We start from the raw sequence: 14,187 nt of genomic DNA, 5'->3' as shown, positions 1-14,187 counted from the left end.
AATTCATTGTGCAGAAAGTCATAATTTTATTTTGCCTTATGAATTACCACTTTGTGTATGCCTTTTGGCATTTTCATTTAAATTACCTTTTCATCAAATGTGTTCTCGGTACCATGAACTCTCATTTTCAAAAGATTAACATGCAGAATAAATGCGCACAGAGGTATCTGGTAGTGACATTAGATGCATGTGTTGACCCTCTCTTAGCAGTTTTATTTCTCATATTGGTTTATATATTTTATTTCCTTAGAAAACAAAAAAAAAAAAATGGTGCTATTAATAAAATTAATGGCAAAGCTCAATGCAGTTTCTTAGCAGTTTAAAGAATTGTTTCTAAGTAGCAGATAAAATATATTTCACTGAGTGGTGGCTGTTTTTATCATTCGTTGCTCATGAGCAGGAATCTAGAATGTGCATTCTGCTTCACTAACTGCTCTTAACTGCACAATCAAAAGGGATATCTCTAATCCCAACTGGCCAGCTCTCAGAAAGCCATTTCATGCTTCCACACCTTACAGAATATAAGTAACCTTTTTGGGTGAACTATGTGTAATGCATTAGTATAGTAAACAAACTGGCTATGAACATCATACTTTTAAAGAGACCTTAGCCAAGCTTCTTATTTTGTGCTTGAAGTAATTTGTGGGTGAAAAATTAACAGTGACAGTTAATTGTGGACACAAATAATAGAATTAGTATCTAATATTTACCTTCAAATTACATAGATATGAACATATTATGACTTGTGCCTGCACTTTTGAGCACTGTTGTATTAATTTAAATGGAATACGTGGACCAAAGGTGTTGGCATAATCCAGTCACTGTTCAACATTAAATAGTGTTAAAAAAGGTCCAGGTTTCATTATATAGAGACATCAGCCTGCTTAGTACCATGGCAAACATACCATTAAAAATCCTTTTATTAAAGATAAAGAAAAAAAGGAAAAACAGTTAAAGCATTTGAAATATAAAGTATTAAATAAGGCTTTCATTTTAATAACATCCCTTGTTTCCTTTCCCTTTAGTTGGAGAGAGCTTTTAAAGGAGAAAATCCCTTGTTTGATAGTCTCTTAGATGGTAATAATTGTCCTTTTGGGTAAATGAGGAGAAGATAGTTGAGATGGGTTTGAGTTGCTGCTGTTGTTAAAGTCTGAACCCATTTCATCCCAGGTGATTTTTGGGATTCGCTGGAGCCAGTAGAGGTGGCGATGTCATCTCGGTCCTTCTTTCTGGTCCAGTCTGGTCAGGACATCACTCAGGATCAGGATGAAGATGATCAGGGTCCCAGGAGACTGTGGAGGCGGCGTAAGGTGACCAGATAGCAAGTGTGAAAAATCGGGACAGGAGTTGGGGGGTAATAGGCACCTATATAAGGCAAAGCCCTGAATATTGGGACTGTCCCTATAAAATTGGGACATCTGGTCATCCTAGCAGCAATGATGGTGTAGCACACTCCAGTAGCCAGTTTTTCTCCCCAAAGTCTTGTTGGGAGTTAAATTGGGAAACAGCTTTACAAGTGCACATTTCTTTATGTTCTGCAAATATACATTTGTCAGGGGATTTTTGTTACTCGAAGTTCAAAGTCTTCTATTTTTAATTTCTACCAAATCTTGTTAATGCTTTTCCTGTTACAGATTTTGAGGTGCCTGTGTTTTAGGGTCTTAATATTTAGTTGCTCCAACAGTCTCTTTCTTTAAGGACACACAAAGGAGTGATGGGTGAAACAGCCCATCCTCTGATTATTTTGTCTAGTTTCTAACACACCAATTTTGGTTCAGATTTCTTGTTTCATAATTTTCTTGTTTACCAAGAATGATCTTAACACAGTCCAGGGGCAATATCAATTGGCCTTTTTATTTGGACTAATTCAGTCTGTCTTGCTTTTGTACCTTTTCTCATCAACTTCTATTGTTATAAGTTCTTAGGACATCTTATGAACTTACACTCGCTATTTACAATTGAACTCATAGTTAGGGTAAATTTGTAAGGACCAACTATCACAATAGCACCCAGTTAATTTTGGGAGTAAAATTAGGTACTGTTCCTGATCCATGTGGGTGGACACCTGTGCCTGCACAGAGCTTCATTAACTTTAGTGAGGCTCAACCTGGGTGGAGGTGTTTACTTGCAGGGACATCATTGCAGGAACAGGCCCATATTGGCTGTTTAAAAAAAAAAAAAAAAATCTGTCGGTATAAAACTGGATAAAGCCTACAACATTTTTGTACTCTATGTTTTACCACCTTTTAAAGGTAAAATGAGATAGTAACTGTCTGTACTCTTAATTTACCAGAAAGATGTGGAGCTGGATTCTACTCAGATACACATGAGTGTGGCCATGTGTGATGTGGAAGTACATCATTTAAGAGAGGTTGTTTGTTATGTCATGATCCTGCAGTAGGACACACATGTAAGACCCACATTTACATAGTCCCATTGATTTCAGTGGAACTTCATATAGATGTAAGGAAATGCCTGCACAGATCTCATTGAAGGGTTAGGTCTGCCAATTCTCGCTGGTTTGTATGCTGGTGTTGCAGAGACCTATACTAAAGAATTTCTGCAAATGAAACACAAGAAGGTGAGTGGAAGCTTGAAATGGGTCCAGATTGCTGGAAAACATGAGACGCTTATCCCAAAATATAAATTCCTCTTAATCCCCCCTCCAGACAAAATCCCTAAAATGATCAAACTCACACTGGCCATTTTAACTTCTCTTTGCTTAATCTATCTAGGTGTTTATATGGCCCCTGCCACTATGAATGCCTCCCAATTGATAATGCAAAAAACATCCATTATAATTAAGGCATTTTGATGTTTTTGATCCTGATTAGATGAAACTGACTTTTCAAGACAGATTAGTTTTTCATTTTCCTTTCTCTCATGGTGTCAATTTAGGGCACAGTTAAGGTTGTTTGGATACATTAACTGTATTAAATTACCTTAACATTACTCAGCTTAATGCAGGAATTAGTGAGTGAAATTTTGTGGCCTGTGTTATGCTAGAAGTCAGACTACATGATCATAATGGTGCCTTCTTGCCTTAAAATCAGTGATTTTCTCTATGATTTCTTTTAATTTTAATCTTAACTTTGATTTTCCTAAGTTTGTAAAACTTTTTTGGGGGGATAATTACGTTATTCATGTATTTTTTAATTACCTTTAAGTTACTGATATCAACTCTCAGCTTTAACTCCAGTTTGACATTTTTTATCTTGAAATATGTATTTATATACTTGTTATGCAATATGTTTACCAAACTTCTGAATGAGGTGAAGAAAATGTAACAGTGTAACTAATATTAGCTATGTTTTAATGTTGAGAAAGCACAGTTTTGTTTTTTCAGTAACAGGAAAGTAAATTAAGCTTCAGATGGTCATTGTGACAAGAAAGTTTTTAGATAAGTTATAAATCATTACAGTACATGAGTGTTCCTTTGATATATTTTTTTTATTTGTAGTTTAACTTTGTATCTGTTGTATTTTAAATGCCATTCTGTTTGCTGGGCCAATTTATTGTTTCAGTTTACCTGTGCCAGTATTTAAGGCTTTTTTTCATTGCTGTTTCAGACATTTTCTATATGTCCTTGTTTACCAGCACAGTGGAGGAAAAGCAATTCCTCTGAACTATTTCAAATGTGTCTGAAATAAGCCCAAAGAATAAATGAAAATACATTCACAAGTGGAAATATGATTTGTTTGCATTTTCAACAGTTTCAGCATTAAATGTATTTTTCCAATCTGTTGAATTGCTGATGAAAAGGAAGCCTATCTTCTGGACAATTTAGTGGCCCTAATGACCTTTTAGTTGAGCTCAGCAATTGATGGTCATTTATTCTCTCTTGTTTTGGCATCAATTGGCATTTCCATAGAAAAGATTAAAATGTCATTACCAATAGGCTTTGTTCCTTCAGTGAATTGCCTGGAGGGGAAAAAGCAAATGTGGATAATAACTTAAAGGAATTAAAGTGATCAATACAGAGCTCTATTATCAGAGCGCAGCAGTGAATATTATATATTGTCAAAAGTATGTTTTTTGTTGGAGACAGCTTTATACAATTCTTCTAAACAAGGGAAAGGAGTACTTTCCTTTGGGGGAGGAAGGGGACTCTAGGTGGACTGATGTATAAACAATTCTGGAAAATATTAACAAAACTGTCTTAAACTAGGACATTACATTTAAGAAATGCTGATGTGACAATTTCTAAAAGTTGGCAGCACTTTAAAAAGTTACTCAAGCATGCATCCCAGTTTTTTATTCCTTATTTTGAGTTTAATTTGTGTGAAATTTCTCCAGTGTCTTGGGATTTGGATTTTTATATACACTGCAAGAAAAATATTGAAGTATTATGGAGGCAAGAACTAGGTTCATTTGCCTCTATGGAAAAATGCTTCTTTTTACTTCTAAAAGGGGCAAGCACCTAGTCAACATAAGGAATTAAATTTATCCTGATTTTAATAAGTTAACAGTATCCTTTTTTTGCTGTATTTTTACAAGGACATCTGCAAAGAAATGCTGAGCAGGCAGAGAATTGCAGAAAGTAATCTTTCATCGCCTTTTTCCTTTTCCATAATATTTGTTAGAATTTAGACAAGGAAAAGAAGTGGCGGAAGTTTGCTTTAAATCAGAAGATAAGGTATTAAAATTAATGGAAAACTGGAGGTTATGGACTGACTTTTTATGGCATATTATATGGTATGGCATATTTTAATGAAACAGAAATTTTGGGAAACCTGCTCCCCTGGCTGTTAGGGTTAAGAACCATGTCAGAGTTGATACTTTTAGTGTCTGACAGTGTAAGGTTCAGGTCATGCTATCAGTCTGTCCCAAACTAAAGTATTGTGTATGTAGCTCACAATGGTAGGAAGCCTCTTCAGTTCCAGTTGACTGAGAGTCTGTGACCAAAACATTCAAACTTGAGTGTTTGGAGTTGGACATCTAGATCCATGTTTAGGCACCTGAATAAGTGACCTGACCGTTTCAGCTCCCATTGAAGTCAGTGGAAACGTTGGGTGCTTAGTAAAATTAAGCCACTTTTATTTAGATACCTGGGTAGGGACACTGCAGTACTAGCTTACTTTTCCCCAATCTGACTTCTGCTACGACACTGTTTGTTAGTTTTCAAAACACTGCTTTGCATTATTTGCAAAACAAAATCTTCTTTGCCACTGAATAACTGGAAGGACATATATTGAAGGCTAAGAGGAAACAAATTCTCTGTGTGTGCACATGTTGCTTCCTGCAGTCTCTACAGGCTAAACTCCAACATTTGATCAGATAGACTTCAACCTGCATGTGCCAATCACTTAGATTAATTTTTCATTATTGAATGTTAGGTAGAGCAATGTTTGGAATGTGACAGGTATAGAGATTACACCATGGTTGGGGTGAATATATGTCTGACTTTATTTCCTGTTTACACAGACTCTGTAGGTGATCCCCAGCATGGGCGGTGCCCCTTTCTCGCCATCAATCTCTGAGGCAGGCCACACCTACTGGCCACTACATCCTGCGTGGAGGCTTCAGCTAGAGGGGGGAAATTAGCAGTTTCTGGGCCTCTGCAGCTTAACTGGGCAGTCCCAAAGCCCTGGGCCCCAACCCTCAGGCAAGGTGAGCAAGGTGGCCTCAGTCAGGGCCAGGCAGGTAAAGTGAGCAGTCTCTAGCCCTATGCTATGCACGCAAACAGTCTATGGCCCAGGCCCTCAGGCAGGGTGGGGCAGGCAAAGTAAGTCAGCTACAGCCTATCGAGGCTTCGCAGGCCAAGGGATGATGAGGGGGACGAATGCCCACCCGACTCCACTGCATCCCAGCCCAGGGCCCTAGCAGTGGCGGGGCGTCCTGCCTCTGGGTCAGCAGGGCTCCAGCTGCAACTTGCTGACTGGTGCTCAGGTTTGAACGCAGCCAGACTAAGGTTGGCTATCTCTGGGCCACTTCCCCCCCCCCCAGTGTACCTGTACCTGTGGTCCAAGCCGTACTCTCCCTCCTCTGGGTAGGATGCAAAGGGCAGCCCCTCAGCATCGCTGGCATCGGACAGCTCCTCCAAGTTGCAAGACTCCATTATCTCCTCTGGCTTGCAGGGGGTTGGTAGCTCTGGAAGTTCCTCCAGGTTACAGGGCCCAGGTAGTTTTGGCAAGTCCTCGGAGCTCTAGCCAGTGGGCAGCCACGGCAGCTTCTCCTCAAGGCAGTGATCAGGCTCAGGTTCTAGCACCAAGGGAAAGATGTCCATCTCCTTCAGCCTCTGTCTCCCAACTGAGCTGGAAGGCTCACCTTTTATACTTCCCTTTCCTGTCCCTCCTCTCAGCTTCCAGTCAGTTGGGTGCGGACTTCCTGGTTCCACCTCCAAGAGGGTGGTTGGCCCTCCCTCTCTGTCAATGTCCGAGGGAGGCCACACCTCCCAGCTACAGACCTCTTATCTCCTTGCTCTATGTTCCCCAATGGTCACTCTTAACTTTCATAACTTACATCACATCCCTTTCTAAAAAGGAACTAAAGGGCATGAAGAGAACAAATTCTTTAATTGCATATACAACAATGCTAGGAGCCTGGGTAACAAACAAGAGGAATTGGAATTGGTCATTTATGAGCGTAAATTCAATCTAGTTAGTATTATTGAAACCTGGTGGGATGATTCACACAACTAGAATGTTACAATCAATGGTTATAACCTATTTAGGAAGGATTGAGTGGGCAGGGCAGAAGGAAAGAGGAGTGGCACTCTACATCCAGAATGGAATTACCTGTTTCCAAGTGACTGATAATTCAGAAGAAAATGATCTTGAATGCTATGGATCAATGTCTTAACAGATAAAGCACAAGGTGGGGTACTAGTTGGTGTCTGCTACAGATCCCCAGATCATACTCCGGAACAGGATGACTGCTTCCTTACATGCCTATCTACAATGTGGAGAAAAAATGCTGTGTGATCATGTGGGCTTCAGTTTGAATGACTTATACTGAAGGTCTCATGCTGCCAGTACTAAAACATCCTTGGAATTTCTGAACATTATAGATGACAATTTCCTAACTCAAAAAAGGAAATGCAGAGAAGATGGGGGAATTTTATATTAGACCTTGTCCTAACAGATAAAGAGAAATGGATCACAGAACAAAAAATTAATGGTACCTTAGGTACAAGTGATCATGACTTGATCACATTTATAATGTGCAAGCAGAATAAACTACTGACCAGTAATATATATATTTGGTGCTTTAATATGGCCAATTTCACAAAGCTGAAAACAATCATGAGTCAAATCGTCAGTGAGGAAGAATGTAATAGGAAAATGTAAATTATAAGGTGTTTTAAAATTATTCCCAATTACAAGATACCCCAAAAGCCACAATCGAGGAAGAAGGCCATATTGATTAAAAAAAACATAAAAAACGACCCAGGTTAGAGTGAAGTGAAGACAGTTATAAAAATTTTTAAAAATATAAAAAATAGAAGAAAGGGAAAGTTGATAGTAGTGAATATAAATCAGAAGTTAGGAATTGTAGAAAATTGATAGGGAAGCCAAGGAACACAAGGCGGCATCTATGGCCAGCAGAGTTAAGGACAATAAGAAGGAGTTTTTAAATATATTAGGAACAAAAAGATTCGCATCAAAGGTTTTGGTCCATTATTAGATGGAAACCATGGAATTATCAATAGTGCAGAAAAGGCAGAAGTGTTCAAATAAATATTTCTGTTCTGTATTTGGGGAAAAACAGATGATATAGTCTCATCATGTGGTGATGATAAAACTCTTTTCATTCCACTAGTATCTCTGGAGGATGTTAAACAGAAGCTACTAAAAGTTAGACATTTTCAAATCAGCAGATCACTGTAACATGCATGCAAGAGTTTTAAAAGAGTTGTCTGTGGAGTTTTCTGGACCATTAATGGTGATTTTCAATAAGTCATGGAGAATTAGGGACGTTCCAAAAGACTGGAAGAAAGCTAATGTGGTGCCAATTTTTAAAAAAGGGTATATGGGATGACCCAAGTAATTATAGGTCTTTCAGCCTGACATCGATCTCTCACAAGATAATGGAACAGCTGATATGGGATTCAATTAATAAAGAATTAAAGGAGGATAATGTAATTAATGCAAGTCAACATGAATTTATTGAGAATAGATTCCGACACACTAATATGTTATCACTTTTTTATGAGATTACAAGTTTAGTTGATGAAGGTAATAGTGTTGATGTAATATACTTGGATTTCTATAAGGGTTTGACTTGGTACTGCATGACATTTTGATGAAAAAACTAGAATGATATGATATAAAATTAATCTGGCACACATTAAATGGGTTAAAACTGGCTAACTCATAATTCTCAAAATGTAACTCATTCCTCATTCCAAAACATTCCTCAAAATGAGGAATCTTCACTGAATGAGTGTGTTTGGCACTTGTGCAAGCAGTGCTGAAATATTGTGTCCAGTTTTGTTGTCCATAATGCAAGAAGGATTTTGATAAATTGGAGCGGGCTCAGAGAAGAGCCATGAGAATGGTTAAAAGATTAGAAAACATGTGTTATAGTAATTGACTCAAAGAGCTCAATCTATTTAGGTTAACAAAGAGAAGGTTAAGGGGTGACTTAATTACAGTCAAATTCACACTGGAAATAAGGCATATATTAATATATATAATAAGGAGAGTGGTTAACCACTGGAACAATGTACCATGGGTCATGGTGAAGACTCTCCATCACTGACAATTTAGACGGGATATTTTTCAAAAAGATATTTTTTAAGATATATGCTCTAGGAATTATTTGGGGGAAGTTCTATGGCCTGTGATATGCAGGAAGTCAGACTAGATTATTACAATGGTCTCTTTAGCCTTAGAATATATGAATCTATAAAAAGGGAAGGGTATTAAAACCTTTATCTTAACTTTACATTAAACAACAACATATAACAGGAATAAAATATCATGGTAAACAAGATAAATAGTGATAAACCTATGATGGTCAGGGTAGATCGCCTGAATTTTCAGCCTTTTGTCTATTTTGAAGTCTATTTTATACGCAGTACTAAGGTAATCATGATGATCCAGGCTGGTTCATTATGGTCATCTCCTAGGGGTCCAAGGGTGTGCAAATCATAGTATCTTTTGGGTTGTCACCTTGAAAGACATCTACTACCATGCATTTAGACTGGCAGACTGCTGCGTAATGTCCCCTTTTTAGATATTTCCTGCATGTGGTGTTCCTTGCTGGACAAGGCTGTTTGCTTTGAGGTGGTTTATCACACCATGGACATTCTTTCATGCTCTTGTTGTATTCCTTTTTTTTTTTTTTATTCCATAGCCCTCTCTGGATCCCTTTGTGCTTGTACTGTTCTGGGTAGGTATTGTTTCTGGGCATCCTGAAGTATTTTCTTCTCCGTGTCAATGGCTTGTACAGTGGGTTCTTCCTAAAGTTCTTCCTGAGAAGAGTCCGTTGCTTCTTTAAGTATTGACTTTGGAGAACCACGTTCTTGGCCGTCTCTAATATGAGGTTAGGATCATTTCTGATAGTTAGCTGTCTCTCAGCCCTACCACAGGCATGTCTCTGAAAAGTTCGTCATCCCTCTCCCTGTAGCTACAGTGTTGGATTAGGTTTTACTGGGCTGTTATGAAGTCATTCGCTGATTCCTCTTTCTCTTGCTTGTGTAAATGAAATCATGCTTGCTCAAAAATAACTTTGCAGCATGGCATGAAATACTTTATCCAATTCTTCTATAACTGTGTTGAACTGTTTCATCTGAGCAGCGGTGAGACTTCTGGGAAGGACAAAGTCCTCTGCTGCAGGTCCTATTATATGCAGCAGGGTATTAATTTGTTTCTCTGATTGCTGATATAAACCAGATGCCTGACAGAATTTCTGGAATCTGCTTACCCACGGTGGCCATCCCTCAGGGTGCCAGAAACCAAATCCTGCTGGGGATGGTATTTGGAAAAACGATGGGTCAGATGTAGCCATCTCTGCTGTTTTACCAGACCATAGATTCCCCTCTTTTCTCTTTGTTGCTTCTGTGTGGGGTAAGGTGGCATGGCCATTTATGTAAGCAAACTGGTGTTGCTGTGGGACCTACTCATCGTTTCAGTGTCCCTTACTTTCCTACCCATACTCCTTGTTTGTGTAGCTTGGACTCACCATAGCAGATCTCTGTGGGCTCTCTGAGTTTTCAGGCTTTTTCACTGCCTGTTCTGCTGCTAGCTGTGTGCAGCTTTTCAGCAGTTTTGGTTGGACTGGAGAGCAAGCTTGTATGTTTCCTCTCCCCCTTTTCCATTTTAGCTGGGGTGTTCTGTAATCTGTTGGAACTTTATTGAATCCCACTCTCACACCACGTAGAGATTACAGAGACCCAGCACACCATGGCTGGAGTGAATGCAAGACTGACTTCATTTCCTGTTTACACAGGCTCTTACCTCTTTGCTGTGTGCCCCCAAGGTCACTCTAAACTTTCACAACTAACATCACAAAAGGTGACCCTGGGGAGACATATTGAGACTGGTGTGGGGTTGCCACCTGGCTAATATTTCACAGGCATGTCTGGTATTTTTATGTTAAGCCTAATTATTTAATCTGATTTACTAGCAACAGGGAAGCAGGCATTTCCTACTGATTGCTTTTCCCTTCTGCCTCAGAATAATACTTCCAGGGTTTTTAGTTCATTCTGAAACAGTGTCTTCAAGCTACAGCATGGTCTTTATGTAACTTCATGAGCATACGGACCAAAGGAGAAAGGGTAGGTTTGTGCTCAAGGCACAGAACTGAGTTCTATTTACCGCTCTTCTATGCCCCCAAAAATGTATGGCAAGTATGGGGGCTCTGAATTTAATGAGTTTCAAGGCTTGCATAACCTCTCTCACGTTTAATAAACAAACTGAGTATCTGCTTTGTTTTACATATGTACCCATTGGTCATCTCTTCCTCTTGCACTGAGTTTATGTGCTATTTTTCATCCACTTAGGCCAGGTCTACATAGTAACCTTACATCAATATAATTGTAACCCTTCTGCCAGGTGGAGCCGGCAGCAGCAAAGGGCCAGGTTCTATATCTAGGGGTTCCTGTCAATGATACAACACCAAACCAGCTCGAGCTTCCACCTGGTCACCTGGAAATCACACACTATCCCTTGGGTGTCCCCAAAAGGCAATACTTCCCCTCTAGCAAGCACAGAGTCTGAGTGTAGAAAGTAAACCTTTTAATAAAAGGAAGTAACACAGCACTGGTTTGGGAAAACAGTGCAAACAAAATTCATGAACACAATGAGCCAAACCCACCCCACCTGAGAGAGCATGGGGCATGTCCTTCGCCTCTCCCTTCTCGCTTTCCCCTACCCAATTGACCCTCGTAGTTACACTATCCACCTCTCGGTTGTGGGCTCAGCCAGTCCCCTTCTGCAGGCTCCTGCCAGATGTGGGCCTCGCCAAATCACTGCTTCTGTCTCTTGCCGTCTGCAGGTGCCGACTGCTGCTGGCTCCTGCCGTCTGCAGGCCCTGCTGGGTCCTCTCTGCTGGTTGTCAGTCAAGATTTCCCAGTTCTTTTAGTGATTTCAGCTCTTTGGGAATTTCAGCTGTCAGCTTTCATTCATGGGAAAACCTTCTGCTGCCATTTGTTTATACAACAGGGAGACAACATTTCATTACCGCTGCAGTTAACTCTCCAGTGATTTATAACCCATTACCAGCCAAAACTGACCCTTTCTCATCATGCTGCTCAGCATCGAGGTGGGCTTATGCAGATAGAGCCCATGCAAATAAAGTGCCCCTCCTTACAGCTGATTGAGCAAGGGGAGGGCCACTCAGACCTTGCTTACATAACTATGTCGCTCAGGGGTGTGAAAATTCCACATATTTATACCGACCTAACCCCTGGTGTAGGCAGCGATATGTCGATGGGAGGGCTACTGCCTCTCATGGAGGTGGATTAACTATGTCGATGGGAGAAGCTATTCTCTTGGCATAGTAGCATCTTCACTGAAATGCTACAGTGGCTCAGATGCAGTGTTTTGACTGTAGACCTGCCCTTAGTCTTAGCATGTGAACGAGCATTACTGTTGCTTTGAATTGCACATTGTCTTTGCTGTGAGCAGTAATCTCTAGGCAGTGGACTTCACAGGTGTTGCCTTTCTTCTCAATAGTTTGCAAGTAAAACAACCTGAAATTGTCTTCTGCTGGGTTGTTTGCTCGTGCTGAGCTGAACTGGACATTCCATTTGTTTTCATTCTGGGGAGAAAGGATGTTGTGGGGAAGTCTCAGGAGATCTGGCATTTCCCAGTTCTGCTACAGACTTTTGATGTGACCTTTGGCAAATGATCATCATTTTTTATTATAAATGTTGTGGAATGCTTACCACAGTGGGACCTTGCCCTGGCTGGCCTCTTGGCACTACCATGGTATCAATGTTAAATAATAATAATAACCAGCTGATGGTGCTGTGAGGACAAATCGTTTGCTGTATGAGGTGCTCATATGCTATAGTTCTAAGCACCATAGAAAAGCCTATAAATAAAATAAAATGACTATAAAATAAATCCCCCCGTGAGGATGACCCTCAGTTCAACAGGGCTCTTAATGGAGCAGCATTTGCAGGTGTCCCTTCCCATTTCCTCTCCTCCCATCTCTGAATAGTTGACACTCATGTCTCCTGCCTGTTTGTGCCTCCTGGCCTCCTCTCTCCTGAAACCTATTAGTTGAAGCTCTGTTGCCTTTGGAGGTCCCCTGGTGTAAATGAAATGGAAAAACCAGGAAGTGGAGCTGGAATACCATTTTCTGGGAAGTGCAATTAGGGAAATCATTCTCGGCTGCAGCCTGCTAGCACCATACTCCGAGGGGGACCTGGATGAACAATCTGGGGTGGTGCTGCTACATTGTCTGGCAGGTCAGGAGTATGCTTGTGTTATGTGAGACGCCATCTTCTAGGCCTGTAAGTGCTTCTAAATTCTGCTGTTTGAGTTACCTTTCACATTAATGAATTATATGAAGATTTTTAAAAGGTTCCTTGTAGCTATCTGTCTCTGTAGCCCTTGTGGATGATAGTCTGCATGTCCTACTGCAGTAGACTGAGTCAGCTCTCTGCTTGATGCCTTTTGTATGAGGTAGTCAGGAAATTCTCCCTAGTATGATAGGACAGGTAGATTAGAACTACATAGTGCAAGACTAAGTAAGGCGTTCCCTTTTGGGATTTTTAGCATCAGTGTCGTCATTGTACTGATGTAAATTATGTCTTGTATCTGTGTGTCTTACTCTGAGGTTTGCAGTAGTCCAGTGTGTCTACACTAGGGATTTGCACCTCATGGCACGTCTCCGAGTAGGAATTTGCACAGGTGCAGCTACTTGGATGTAGCTTTACCTAGTCTAAAAACCACAATATAGACAACTTACATCAGCATAGCAGTCTCTCTCAGGGGTATGAAAAATCCATCAGCATTCTTCCATCAACCTAACAACTGCCTCTTCGGGAGGTGAATTAACTACAGTGAAGGAAGAACCCCACCTGCTGTGGTAGTGAGTGTCTACACTGAAGTGTTATAGCAGGACAGCCGAATTAGCTTTTTGAGTGTAGATATACGCTTAGAACTTTTATTTTTCTCCTCAGCCAAGTAACCTACAAAAACCTTCCCAGTAGTGACCACCACTTTTCAGGCCATTTGTAATCAACTCAGTGTTACCTTTTGCTTCTCCTGTTGATTGCATTCACCCGTTGCATCTCATTTCATACTTAGATTGTAAACTCTTCAGGGCTGAGATTGTCTTTCTGGCTTTGTACAATGAAGAAAGACGGTATTGGGATTAGGACTGGACTGAAGTAGTCATTGCCCTCTCTCCTATCCTGGATGTTGTGTTGGGTCACTGCATTAGGCTGTGCTTCAGAAATCCTGAATATGACTAAAATATAATTTTAATTTTCTTTTTTTTGTTTAAAAAGAGAGAGGAAAATTTTGTTAAGAGCAGGTTCATTTTGTATTCTTAAAAATATAAATTGGTATAGAAATGTAGATCTGAATCACAGTGTCATGCAAGGTTCTTATACTTTAATATACACTGGGATGACAGGATTTAATTTTATCCAATTGTATGATTTCATGATTTCTTAAAAGACTGTGAATCATGTCACAGTGCTTGCAAAGATTTTATTTTCATTGCAAATAATGGCTTGCAACCAAAGTAATGTATGTTAATGCACAATATACTGTAGCAAAACAC

At 40.0% G+C, this 14,187-nt stretch overlaps 1 protein-coding gene across 4 annotated transcripts in view; it reads left to right on the top strand.

The window, feature by feature from the left end:
• NEBL (nebulette) overlaps window positions 1-14,187 on the top strand; it is a 382,486-nt gene that overhangs the window by 211,285 nt on the left and 157,014 nt on the right. For 2 of the 4 annotated variants that reach the window (XM_067562341.1, XM_067562340.1), the window contains exon 1: window positions 5,156-5,610. The exons of the other annotated variants lie outside the window; for them this stretch is intronic. The gene's annotated coding sequence lies outside the window, so the exon portion shown is untranslated. Of the gene's footprint in view, window positions 1-5,155; window positions 5,611-14,187 lie in introns of those variants that run through there. 4 annotated transcript variants of the gene reach the window in all.

The sequence above is a fragment of the Emydura macquarii genome, unplaced genomic scaffold (assembly GCF_026122565.2).
Source record: "Emydura macquarii macquarii isolate MOO-44397 ecotype Brisbane River unplaced genomic scaffold, CSIRO-AGI_Emac_v2 contig_2422, whole genome shotgun sequence".
Taxonomy (NCBI): Eukaryota; Metazoa; Chordata; order Testudines; family Chelidae; genus Emydura; species Emydura macquarii.
Note: the sequence above shows the minus strand (reverse complement) of the source record. Positions and strands in the feature narration are given on the sequence as shown.